This window comes from Falco biarmicus, chromosome 2 (assembly GCF_023638135.1).
Source record: "Falco biarmicus isolate bFalBia1 chromosome 2, bFalBia1.pri, whole genome shotgun sequence".
NCBI lineage: Eukaryota > Metazoa > Chordata > Aves > Falconiformes > Falconidae > Falco > Falco biarmicus.
Window position 1 is genome coordinate 65,747,166 of NC_079289.1, and position 10,329 is coordinate 65,757,494.

Consider the following 10,329-nt stretch of genomic DNA (forward strand, 5'->3'; position numbering starts at 1 on the left):
AAAACATCAGGACCACCCGAAGCTTCCCATATCAGCATTTAGGCAACATGCCATTCTTTCATCCTGCCCAATGCTGAACAGGAACAGTACAGACAGGAGGAAAACATTGCTTAGGAGCCACTTGCCTGACATGTGCAGAAGCACATACTGCTTCATTTTGCAAGCAAATCTATCAAGTCTCATGCATAAAACTCATTCAGCTGATCTCTGTCTCAATTTATCACAGTGGCACTAGCAATTCACCTACTCCAGACCAGTGGTCCTGGAGCAGAAGAGAGGTGGTTGCATTGTAAAGCAGCAAAGGCTGTGCCTCCCACTAGCTCTCTTCCCTCCTTTCCCCCCAGTACACAAGTAAAAAGGACCCATGCTGGGAGAGACACTTTCCAGGGTTGCAGCCTTCCGCTGCAGTACATCTTGATAGTATAATATGATATTGCTAAGGAAAGACATATAACCCAAAGAGGTGTGCCCTCACAGTACAAGCCAGTGCCTGCAGCTTCACATGCTGAAGAAGATTAATATAATAAAGGCTACAGAAAGCTTTCTAATTTCGCATGCAACTCAGGACAAAGACTTGAGGGTGATGCAACTCTCACCTCTCATTAATCTAAAAAAGCAAGAGGACATTATTTATGAACTTAAAATATGTGTGAAGAATTTATGAATCACTGTTAAAAAGTAAAATACCCATACAACAGGGCTCTGTCTGCTTAGCCATGCTGGACAGGAGCTAAAGTTAGCAGTTTTGGAAGAGACATTCTCAGCCCTTACTGACTAAAGTGACTCTGTGGCAGGTACTGTGGAATGGTTGCTGTTTGGTTCCATGAATCTAGACTGAGAAGAGCATTCATCTCAGTTTGCTCATCACAGAAAAACTAAAACTACTTGTAAGATCATTGCATGCTGTGACAAATGAGCATGGAAGAGTGTAAAACACAAGTTATGCCTTTGTAAAGGTTGCTCGCAAATTAGAAGCTAGATTCCCTCTCTCCCCCCAGTTAACTCTTGGTATTCATTTGCTTATCTTCCTTGCAGATGAAATAAAATACAGCCAGGTCTTGGAACGGTCAATATATTGATATGAGGAATACAGGTTCAGTTTGCAAACTGCCCCAAGACTCATTATAATCACGTTTAACAGTGACCCCTAGTGTTGTTCAGCACCAGCTTTGCTTTTTCTCGGGTGTTCGGCAAAGAATATCGAACAAGCCAGACTAAAATGAACCTGCCTTTATACTGCAGGGCAGCACCAATGCTCAGCCTCTGTTGCAGATGTGTGGAATGCTTCATTCAGCAGAGAGAAACAGCAATATGTTTTACTGATGTAAAATAATAATTTGACAGTTCAACAAATTCTATGGAATTTAACAAAGTTTAACAGCAGTTTAACAAGTGCTTCACCTTATTATTTACTGAGTGGAAGAAACATACAATGAAAAATTGAGCTAGAATAGAGTTAGAATGATTCACACAGAGGCTGGAGACACAAAAGGGTAAGGAAGACCCTCCCATCTAGTCACGAGGTTCAGAGTGCACCCCCTCACTTTCTAAACTCCTTATGGAACCTAGGCGCAGTTGAATCCAGTCTTAGACTTGGTCAACAGTTTATGTCTAATGGAAGAAATACAAGGAGTAAGGAGAACCCTCCCATTGAGTTAGGAGGTTCAGAGTGGACCCCTTTCCTTTCTAAACTCCTTATAGAACCTAGGTGCGGCTAGGTCCAATCTTAGTCTCAGATGTGGACAACAGTTTATACCTAATGGAATTATCTATATGAAATTTATTATAATATTGAGTAGCTACATGGATTGGTAATGTTTCATTAGTATTAATTCAGCATGCTATCAGTCACTTACCGAGGATCTGTCACGAGCCCTCTGCCTTGGGTAAGGAAGGATCTCTTAGTCTCAGGTAAGGAACCTCAAACCTTGGGAGTCATCCCTGGCTCAAGGGGACAGTCATCTTGCATGCAGACCAGCTGCAGTTCAGGGAGAACTCAGATTGGGCCCATCTTGACAGTAATATTTATAGAGTGAAGTAGCTGGCTTCTAGTCAATATTATAGACAAGATAGATGTATCCATTTTAGCTCCAGTATCTTGTTCTGTACTTCGGTTATCTTGCATTTTGGGGCTTCGAAACCACATTTCAAAATATTTTTCCAAGGCATCTTCACTCCTTTGTACATGAGCCAGGGACTTTCCAGCTCACAGGTTCACCACAGGGTGTGAGCATCTTCACTCCCTTGTACGTGAGCCAGGAGCTTTCCAGCTCACAGGTTCACTACAGGATGTAAGGTCTGTTGCTCCTTAGTCAGCCTGAACCAAAATACAACCAGGGGTCAAGTCCATCTGTCACAATCTCTCAAAGGTCCATACAAATCCAAATGAGAGAGCAACACTGTGTTGTTGTGTATTGGTCAGCTGTTTCTCTTCATCTTTAGTATTGTAAAGACCAGGTTTCCAACATCTGGCTGAGGACTGGAGGATTATTCCACAGTTCGTCAAAAATAAAACCCAAGAAAAAAACACCCACAAAAACTTCCATTGGCACATACTATGGAATTCTAGATGACAAATTTGTTGACAACTTTAATAACATCTCACTAAGAAATTATCTTCTTTGTGCAGTTGAGCCTATTGTTACAAATATGATGAATATTTGGTCTTACTATTCATACGGTTAAGTTATTTAAATAGTGCAAAATGTCATGGCATTATATCTATTTTGGCAATAGTAAGCATCTACATTTGGGGATTGCAAAGGCTATTAAATGCTGGCTAGCTATTTCTGATGAAAGCCATATAGGACCACCGAAAAGGGAAAGACTGAGTCATATTTAAAGACTGGAGTAGAAGAGTAAAAGGCAAGAGGAAGGGAATCTGGAAATAAGGAGAAGAGAAACTCCAGATCCTAGGCATAATGGCTGCATGAGTAAACATACTTAGAAAAATGAAGATAGAGAAAAAGTGGACTTTATGATATTCCTGTGATCCATGAGAAACATTAAAGACAAAATGGGTACAGGTCTCAAATCACTACAATACCTCTGCAAACTCAGACTAAACCATAGGTAGCCATAACCCCATGTGAAGTGGTTAGTTTGACTTGAATTTAACAAGTTGTTTCCATCAGCAAACCCTAAATAAATAAAAAATGAAAAAACATTTTTTAAAAAAGAAAAAGATTATCAAAACAAGACTATTCTACTGAGTATTTTACTTTGTTACTTATATAGCGATTTGGATCAATAAAAGAGTTAATGATACAAAACATTTTAAAAAAATCACTACATAATACATATCTTCACACACCTATTACACCTACAGTGGGAAAAAAACTATAAATGTCATCTGCTTTAAAATAAACAACAACAAAAATGGAAGGGGGAAGGGGCAAGGAGGAAGGGGCATGGGGAAGGAAGGGGTGGAAAGGGACGGGAAGGGAAGGGAGAATAGGCAATAATGGTAATAAAAAAGTGTTTTAACTCTGCAGGTAGGTATTGAAAGCTCAAAACACCTCTTAATCCCCCAGTGTCATTTTCCCCTTAGACTAAGGATCAATTTGTAAGTTTTCAGTTTTCCAAAAGACGGCAGAAATTCACACACCCACAACCCCATCAGCTGATTCGAGAATTGTACAGTTACACTAGAGGGCAGCAAAGCAGCTTTTAAATCAAAGTCTTGCCATTTCAACAGGTAATCTTCATATGGCTTAAGGTGTGCTGAGGAACTCCTCTTCCGTAAGAGAACAAAATGGAAATAAGGTATTTCTGTTCTTATAGACTACTTACATTGCTAAAAGTATAATGATTTTTATTCACATATACTAGGATAAGCAAGGCAGTGCGAATTGGAGCTGAAGAAATTAGTTTGCAATGAAATATCCTTTCAGTAACATTCTTTATTTTTACACATAAACTAGCATCCCTCCACTCATGTATTTCACTTATGGAATATTTACTGGCAGATTTAGTCGATGTTTCATTAGGGTTCTCCTCTTCCTGAAAAGGAATTTTATGTATTTCTTGATATAGCATAGTCAATTGTAAAAAGTTCTTCAGATTCGCTGGGCTTCCTTCCTCATCTGTGTGCTGAGGACCACCAGGTTCTGCTCTCACAACTAATTTCCTTGGTACAGATAGTCAAGAGGAACAGCCTCTCTCGGGTCAAAAGCATCTCTGACTGTTGTACAAGGAAGATGTGAACTTAATTAGCCTCAGTGAGAATTAGCGTCTTTGACCAAATATAGTATTTCACAGAATCACAGAATGGTTGAGGTTGGCAGGCACCTTTGGAGGTCATATGGTCCAACCCCCTACTCAAGGAGGGCCACCAACAGCTGGTTGCCCAGGACCATGTTCAGACAGCTGTGGAATATCTCCAAGGATGGAGACTCCACAACCTCCCTGGGGAGCCTGTGCCAGCGCTTCGTTACCCTCACAGTGAAAAAGCATTCCCTGATGTTCAGATAGACCCTTTTGTGTTTCAGGTTGCCATTGCCTCTGGTCCTGTCACTGGGCACCAGTGACCCCAATATTTATTTATTTATAAGATATAGAGACATGCATAACTATTTGTCACATCAGAGCATTTTTAAATCTGCAGTTTGGCACTGAAACAAAGAAACCAAAACCAGTTTGGAACCTCAGCTTAGGAACTTCTGCAGCAGCCAGCACTATCTTAAAATGGGAGGGCATAGAGCCCCCCTGAACAAATCACAGGCTCAATAGTCAGTCAGTTCTCACTCCTACACAACACAAGTATCTAGGGATGCAAAATGCAGAGGGGATTCACACCATGAGCATAAATCTGTCAAAATGCAAATGTGATTATGCAAATTACCAAATGCACCTGCAAGAACAGTTGTTGCGATCTATCTAATATTTAGATAACACATGAGTTTTTGTCGACTTGTCGTGGGAACATGTTCTTTTTTTTTTCCTTTTTCTTTTTGCTAAAAGTTTCCATGAGATGGTGAGTGAAGTGCTTCTCTGACAGGCATGCTGATGCATCGTTCAGTATAAGGACTGCAAAGTGATTAAAGCAGTTCTTTATTTTGGAAGTTAAATAAATGAATAAAAACAAGTCCTGGCAAGAGATTAAAGGGATTAAGTTTAGCATCTCAGTAGAGTGGATGATTAGTCAAAAATACTGTTTTCATCCTCTGAAATTAAATTCTCATCCATTTCAACAGAACAACAAAACCATACAAGAAAAGAGAATCTGCATATATTGTGATCATCACATCTTTGAAAACCTACAAGCTTCAGAGGAACTGAAATGCTAGGAGTTAAAAGACAACCTTCAGAGGGTAGTGATAGTGACAACAATAAACACAGAGAGGGGAAAAAAACCGCCACAAAAAACTCATTCCAAAGATGCTATGAAGCTGCTTTTCAAGGAAATCAAAAGCTGAAGCATACATACTTACATTTATTCTAACTATTTTCTGTTTCACATGTGTTGTATTTCATGCAGCCATTGATTCAATTTCTTTGTGGAACTGAAGGATACAAGTGCCAAGGTATGACATCTCAGTGTAAGAAGGCTGCATCTATCTGGTACAGTGACCTGAGAAAAGTAAAAGTTGTTTTCTGTATATGATTGTTTTAAACATTGCATCTTAGTAACAGAATAATCAAAGTCCATGTTTCTTTAAGAAGAAATGCCAACAAACTGGATTTCATGTTAGCTAACCAGAAAACATGTCATGGATTTTTTTGTCCATGCTGGTGATGAACTGCAGTGGTGAGCAGTCCTCTTCACAGTTAAGGGAGAACAGCTGCTCAAGCTACAGTCCATGCAATACATGCCACTTTTAGTCAACAGGTAAAATTTTCACGTTACTACTTCACTGTCCCAAAGTCTAGAGAGCAAACTCTTAACCAAGCAAGCACATTCCTATAATACATAGCAAACATTTCAAGTGAACATCAGTATTTTTATTTCAAATTCAATGTCAGACTGATCAAAACTATGCCCTAAGCCCCAAAGTTCTTAAAATATCCAAGCATGTATATATTCATATATGTTGCATTACTTTTGGTTCACAAGCATGTTCTGGTCTGCTTCCTCCCTTCTCTATGCATCCAATTATCTGATTGCTTTCTGCTCCCATACCTGTGCTGTGTCAAACAGTAAGAGCTATCATTATGGCATGCAAAAGAATTTCTTTGTTCTAGATCGCTCTGCTGCAGCCCTGAGCAAGAAAACATACACACTTGAGCTGCTCCTCTACATCTTTCAGTTCTGGGAAATGGAGGGGTAGAGGGAAAAGATATTTTAAAAAGGTCAGGCTGTGAAGTTTCTTTAAACTTACGTAAAGAGCAGCCTAATTGTACTCAGTAGCATGGTTTTGTAATAAAAGTTGCCTTTGGTGGTGCAAGTACTTATTTATTTCTCAGTATTAAAATTTATCCTGAAGGCTTTACATTTTATTGTGAGCAGCATGAAGAAGCAAAATAAAATTGTATTTTCTTCATTTCCTTAAAACAGGTTTCTCTTTGTTGGCTTTGAGCAAGAAGGACTAAACATCCGTAAGCTCATCCTTGGCACCTCTGATAGCCATAATGGAATAATACTGCATGTATGAAAGAGAGAAAGCAGCATCAAAGAGTCCACTCTTCTAAAATTAAACTCTTGGGAAAACCAAAGACAAAGTAATCTTGGTTATTCTGATACAATCACTGGGACTCACTCATCACCACTGCAATGGATCAAAACCTGCTGCAGAGAATAAATATAAATACCAAGATTCTTTATTTTAGAAGAGCCAAACAGCAATGGGTTTGTATCATCTAGATAATCACAGGAAGAAGAGTGTTCTACAAGCAGCAGACCCAACAAAGGCTGGTTTCTTGTGGAATGAGCAGCATGCCCCCCCAGCTTGGGCCAAGCCCCAGCTTACCTTTCTCCACGACACCTTCAGTCCCTGTCCTCCCACGTCCTTGAAGCCTCCTGACACATCCTCTGATTGTGATCCTAAACCACACACGCCCTCGCTGGACTGATGGCAGGCCAAATGGTGCAGGTAACTACTTAGTTGAGGCTGCAGCCTTCCTTGGGAGAAAGGGGTACTCATGCAGGTCTCACTAATCTTGCCAATGTTTTTCACAAAACTTGTAGGAACTAATGTTGCTATTGTGGACCTCTGTGTACCTGTCCAACTTACTTGACAGTGACTAACAGGATGAAAGATGTTGTGAAAGAAGCAGGACTGATTTACAGCACAGCTGTGTAAGCCAAGCTGAAATAAGAGAGAAAAATTAAATAAAGACATCAGTTCAATTGCAGGTTGCTTTCTTGACTGCTTATGTACTTCATGGTGGATAATCAAATACTTGAAGATTGGATACAGAAAGTAATGTCATGCTATTGAGCCTTAAAAGTAGAAAAGCAGATACTATTTCTATATGAAAAGGAAAGAATTCTGCAAGATAATTGAAGAATGCTGTTGGGAGACATGAAAAAGCCATTTGCTTCGCTTTCCATCTTCCTCTACCTCTGTGCATGCCATGTATGCTCCCAGTTGATCAAATTCAGTCCATGTCCAGACTCACGTTTTTTAGACCCATTCAAAATCAAAATAACACCTTTTTCCACCTTCCTACCTCAAAGCTTAGCCATGCTGCAGGCAGCAGAAAGCAAGTCACACCACAGGAGCAGTTCAGATATTCTGCCTTTGTAAAGTGGGGGTTGTCAAGGGTTGCACACTGGCAGGTCTGTTGTACTTACACACAGGGTTGGAAACAGCCATCTGCGCAGGTTTGAGGTCGCAGGAATCAAGAGGAAAAGCTTCAAAATGAGGGCACTAGAAGGTCACTCTCATTTTCCACTTATGTGGCCAAAACAGCTGAGTTAGGGGCCATCTCTGAAACCTTCCTAGAAAGATTGACACCTGCTCCTGGGGTATTTTGGGGAAACTCCCACCTCAGCACTTGCCTCTGTTTCAGAGTTACAGCTATTCAGTTACAATACTTAAGTCAGAAACAAGGATGCTTGTCCAATTTCAGAAATTTTTTTCATGTACAAACTCAAAGTGAACATACCCACTTTAACTGGATCAGGCTTACCTGGTCCAGTGGAAGGTGTCCCTGCTCATGGCAGAGGGTTTGGCTCTAGATGATCTTTAAGGTCCCTTCCAACCCAAACCATTCTGTATTTCTATGATACATGTGCAAGCATCAAACTGACTTGGAAACAGTAATTTAAAAGCAGCAGAAGGAAGCCATGTGCTAGCATCAGCATATGGTACTTAGGTATTTTTAGAACAAAAGAAAGAAAGAAGGTTCTCAATGGAGATAAAAACACAGAAACTTCCACAAAGTGAGAAAGTTTTAATATGACTGTTGGAGGCTGCCCCTTCCTCTCAAGATTTAAGATACTGGTGCGCAAATTTGTAAAGCAGTTTGTTTTAACTGACTTTCCATGCCTTCACAACAGTTATGTAAGTACTATTAGCAAAGCAGTAGATACATCAACACCACTTAACTGTTAAGAGTAGTTTTGCTCATTACTAGTTTTGAATTTGAAAGAGAAACTTAGGTATTATTTGAAACTACTTAAAATTCAATTTTCCTCTGCTCACACCTACAATAATTTTTAAGCCTCAACTGCCAGTTCACAAAGATCTTTCTATCCATAACACCACGTGTCAGCCCAATCTATTTGCCCACATGCCTGCATCACTCGCAGTGAAGGAGCTATCCATAAGGGCACGCTCTTTGAATGACCACCTACTTCACAAGTGGTGAATTGTCAGTGTCAATATCAGAACAGTTTCCCACTGCAGAAAGGGGACTGGAGCCCACCTGAGCAGAGCCACTGGAGCAGCACTGCCATAGCCTCCCAGCATAGCTCAAACAACCATTTCTCAGAGCTCCAGCCCCAGAAATAGCTCGCTCAGCTAACTTTTCGAGCACAAGAAAGCAGCACATAACACACAGACGTTACAGAGCAATCTGAAATGATGTACTCTGCTTTGACAATGTAAGAACTAGATAGATGCTAACAAAGTAATAACATACTCTATGTGCATTTCTGTGCCTGTTTACTCACCTTCATAGTGTTCCCTGGGGCCCTCCAAGCTCCTGTAGATCACAGGTCCTCTCTGCGCTTCAGACCAGCTCCCTGTGACTATGGCTGCTCTTAACTGTCACCCATCCCCAACAAGAGCGCTTTCTTCTCTTCCAACCCCCACACTTCCTGTACATATTTTTTTCTTCCCCAGCCAAGACTTTCATCTTAGAGGTTAGCACCAACTCCTAATTTTTATATTTTATTTCTTTTTTTTTGTTGTTCTGCATTTCATAATGTTTCAAACTTGGTCCTCTACTGAGATATTTAAACTACAAGAGGGTAGATTCAGACTAAGGAAGAAGCTTTTCAAGATGAGCGTAGTGAAACACTGGAACAAGTTGCCCAGAGAGGTAGTAAATGCCCGGACCCTGGAAACATTCAAGGTCAGGTTGGACAGGGCTCTGGGCAACCTGATTTAGTTGAAGATGACCCTGCTTATTGCAGGGGGGTTGGACTATATGATCTTTGGAGGTCACTTCCAACTCGAACCCTTCTATGATTCTATGATATCTAAATTCATCTTGTTCTCCCTGAGTTCCTGCAGTTTTCTGTCCTGATACCTCATGCTGAATAGAAGCCACTGAGCTCTGATGAGTTACATTGCACCTGGTCTAAAAGGGAAACATGCTACTTATGGGCAAATTGCGGGCTCCACTGCTCAGCAGTTTTAAAACGTATTAACATCTTGTTCAAACATCTTTTATTGTACATAGAAAGATCCACAAACTGACAAATACATATGCTGTTAACCATACTAATTTCAAAGAGCTTTTAAACCAACAAATGAGAGTGGTGTGGTAGTGCTCATAACAAGCCACAGGTTTTAGAGAGCTGAAGGTACAAAAGCTTGATTGCATCCTCTCTTCTGCCATGGAAGCTATTTGGACACCTGAAGGTGTCTTTAAGGAAGTTGAGCATGATGATAATGCTCACTAGGTAGGACTGTTAGATCTAAAGAAACTACTGTCAAAAGGATTAGTTTCTTCTGTATGTGATCTAATGGAAAGATGAACAAGGATTTTGCTTTCCTCAAGATCTTGGTTATCAAAATGTGAAAAAGTAGCAGACCTATAAATGCAGTTGAGTAAAAAAAAGCAAAATAAATCTATGCTTTACTGTAGGCATAAAATGAGTACCTGCCATCTGCAGCACACACGCTAAACAGTGCCAGAGAAGCGCAAACCCCGAAAGGATAACACAGTGCAAGATGAAAAGCTGACCTAACTAGTAACAGGAGGAAATCACTGAAG

General features: G+C 40.3%; 1 protein-coding gene across 3 annotated transcripts in view; it reads right to left on the reverse strand.

Annotated features, from left to right (window-relative positions):
• The window catches only part of RASA3 (RAS p21 protein activator 3), a 179,712-nt gene extending 170,506 nt beyond the window's left edge, over nt 1-9,206 (reverse strand). For 2 of the 3 annotated variants that reach the window (XM_056327481.1, XM_056327482.1), the window contains exons 1-3: nt 9,059-9,206; nt 6,909-7,247; nt 5,433-5,572 (exon numbers count right to left, since the gene is read on the reverse strand). The gene's annotated coding sequence lies outside the window, so the exon portion shown is untranslated. The remainder of the gene's footprint in view (nt 1-5,432; nt 5,573-6,908; nt 7,248-9,058) is intronic. The other variant, XM_056327485.1, reaches the window with a different exon arrangement.
• Between the last annotated feature and the right edge of the window lie 1,123 nt (nt 9,207-10,329).